Consider the following 2,868-nt stretch of genomic DNA (forward strand, 5'->3'; position numbering starts at 1 on the left):
GATCACGTCCAATCCTGTGAAACTTGACGTTTTGATTTTGTCTTTTCCACTGTGGATGCCCTTTATTTCTTTCTCTTGCCTGATTGCTCTGGCTAGTACTTCCAATGCTATGTTAAATAGGAGTGGTGAGAGTGAGCATCCTTCTCTTATTCCTGTTCCTGAAGGAAAAGCTTTCAATTTTTCCCCATTCAGGACAATGTTGGCAGTGTGACTTTCATATATGGCTTTTATTGGGTTGACATATTTTCCTTCTATACCTACTTAGTTAAGGGTCTTTATCATGAAGGGATGATGCTGAATTTTCTCAAATGCTTTTTCTGCATCTCTTGAGATAATCGTATAGTTTTTATCCTTGCTTTTGTTCATGTGGTGTATCACATTTATTGATATATGTATGTTGAACCATTCTTTCATCCCTGGGATGAAACCCACATGATCACAGTGTATAATCTTTGTGACGTGCTGTTGTATTCTGTTTGCTAATGTCTTGCTGGAGATTTTCATGTCTATGTTCATCAAGGTTACTGACCTGTAATTTTCTTTTCGGTTGTTGTGTCTTTGTCTGATTTGGGGATCGGGATGATGCTGGCCTCATAGAATTAATTTAGGAGAACGGCCTCTGTTTCAATTTCTTGGAGTAGTCTGAAAAGGATGGTTGTTAATTCTTCTTTAAAACTTTGGTAGAATGCAGCAGTGAAGCCATCTGGTCCTGGGCTTTTCTGTGTTGGGGTACTGTTGATGACTGCATCATTCTCATTGCTTCTTATTGGTCTCTTCGGGTTTTGCATTTCTCCTTGGTTCAGTCTTAGTTGTTTACGGGTGTTCAGAAATCTATCCATTTCCTCCAGGTTTTCAAATTTGTTGGTGTATAGTTGTTCTGAACAATCTCTAATGATTCTTTGTATTTCTGTGGAATCGGTTGCAATGTCTCCCTTTCCATTTCTGATTTTTGTTATTTGGGCCTTCTCTCTTCTTTTCTAAGTAGTCTGGCCAACAGCTTGCGTAGTTTGTTTTTCCCCTGGAAAACAAAAACAAAAACAAAAACAAAAACATTTTGCTTCATTGATTTTCTGCATCATTCTTTTGGTCTCTACTTCGTTTAGTTCGACTCTGTTCTTAATCATTGCTTTCCATCTACTAGTTTGGTGCTTAGATTGTTCTTGGTTTTCTACTTACTTGAGATTTAATGTTAGATTATTTGAAGTGTTTCCATTCTTTTGATGTAAGCGCTTTTTACCGGCAACTCATCTTTGACAAGGCCACCAAGAATATACACTAGGGAAAGGACGGCACCTTCAATAAATAGTGCTGGGGAAACCGGACATCCATGCGTAGAAAAGTCAAACTAGGCCCATACCTTTCACCATACACAAAATCAACTCGAAATGGATTAAAGACTCAAATATAAGAACTGAAACTATAAAACTCCTAGATGAAAACACAGGGGACATACTTCAGGATGTAGGACTGGGCAAAGACTTTATGAATAAAACCCCAAAAGCACAAGCAGTAAAAGTAAACATATTGCAATATATCAAACCATAAAGCTTCTGCACAGCAAAAGAAGGCACACAGACAAGGGGCTGATATCCAGACATATAAGCAACTCAAACAACCCAAGAGCACATAAACAAGTTATTCAATATTAAAATGGGCAGAGACAGTTTTCAAAGAAAGACATGAATTTTCATGGCTTTCCAGCATAGGGGATCGTAAGTAAGGCCAGTCCACGGGAGTCTGCAGAGGTCGCAGCAACAGACCGTAGCTGAGCGTACAAGGACTGCTTCCTACAGAATGATGTGCATACAGCAACCCAGCCCGCTGGAGGTGCTGAGACAATCCAAACCTATTTCCAGACACTCATTCCCCCTACCTCCCTTACAAACCCTGTATTTATCGGATTCCTTGTTCTGACCTACCTTCGGGACGTGCAGCCACTCTACAGCAGGGTTGGCTGAGGGGCACAAAAACAGGTTTATTGATAAAGAAATGGAGTGAGTAGAACACCAGGCAGAAGCTTTGTGCTGTGAATCTGAGAAACAATTTCAAACTTGCCTCAGAGGCACACACCCACTGTGCTGCCCCTGTATAATCTGAGGGACCTTCAGAATCCTGCCTACCTGCCAGAACCCTGCACGGCATGTCTCCCCACCCCCACCAGCCCAACTGCCCCCACCCCTCCCCCACTGCAGAATTCTGGAGAGCTACATTCTAAGCCTGTTGACATTTAAAATTGGACCCTGAGCATCTGCAGTTGACAGTTTGCTGTCCGGGTCCTGCGCTAGACTTTTCAAACTGTGGAGACTGCCGTGCCACTGTGCTCAGTCCCCAAGCCTATGGGGATGGCTTCAAAGGGAGGTAAGTCTGCAGGGTCTGGGGTGTGTTATCAGACCCCTGTCACCCCTCAAACCCATGGGAGTTCAAATGTGACACTTGCCCTGGGACACCTGGTTGGGTGGAAATAGAGGAAGAGAGAGCACCGGACTTACCCAAGGGCATCTCACCCGGTAGGCGGGGGAAGCCACTGGCATCCTGACGCTGCAGGGGGAAGGGGGCTTCTCACAGGTGGATCCAGATGCCTCAGGAGAAACCTACCGGGTGACGAGAAAGGACACAGCAGTTGTACTGACTCTTTCCAGAAGGGAAACAGGTGACTTATGTTTCTAAGTCAACACAGGTCAACGTGTGTTTGTAGGCAATGGTGGACTGTGTCGTGCTTGTGCCACAGGGGGGCTCAAGAAGAAAGCCTGAGTCCTGCGTCCTTTCTTCAGACACCTGGGGCTTGTGCTATGGTACTGTCCTGAGGGATACAAACCGGAGTATTCCAGATCTTAGAGGAGTAGCGGGGACAAACGGTCTCAGCCAGAA

At 44.2% G+C, this 2,868-nt stretch overlaps 1 long non-coding RNA gene across 1 annotated transcript; it reads right to left on the bottom strand.

Annotated features, from left to right (window-relative positions):
* Positions 1 to 465: 465 nt before the first annotated feature.
* Positions 466 to 2,585, bottom strand: LOC134381296 (uncharacterized). Its single transcript, XR_010023930.1, has 3 exons — positions 2,490 to 2,585; positions 1,920 to 1,954; positions 466 to 1,018 (listed from the first exon to the last, which is right to left on the bottom strand). It is a non-coding gene; the product is annotated as an uncharacterized LOC134381296 (long non-coding RNA).
* Positions 2,586 to 2,868: the final 283 nt, after the last annotated feature.

This window comes from Cynocephalus volans, chromosome 6, assembly GCF_027409185.1.
Source record: "Cynocephalus volans isolate mCynVol1 chromosome 6, mCynVol1.pri, whole genome shotgun sequence".
Taxonomy (NCBI): Eukaryota; Metazoa; Chordata; class Mammalia; order Dermoptera; family Cynocephalidae; genus Cynocephalus; species Cynocephalus volans.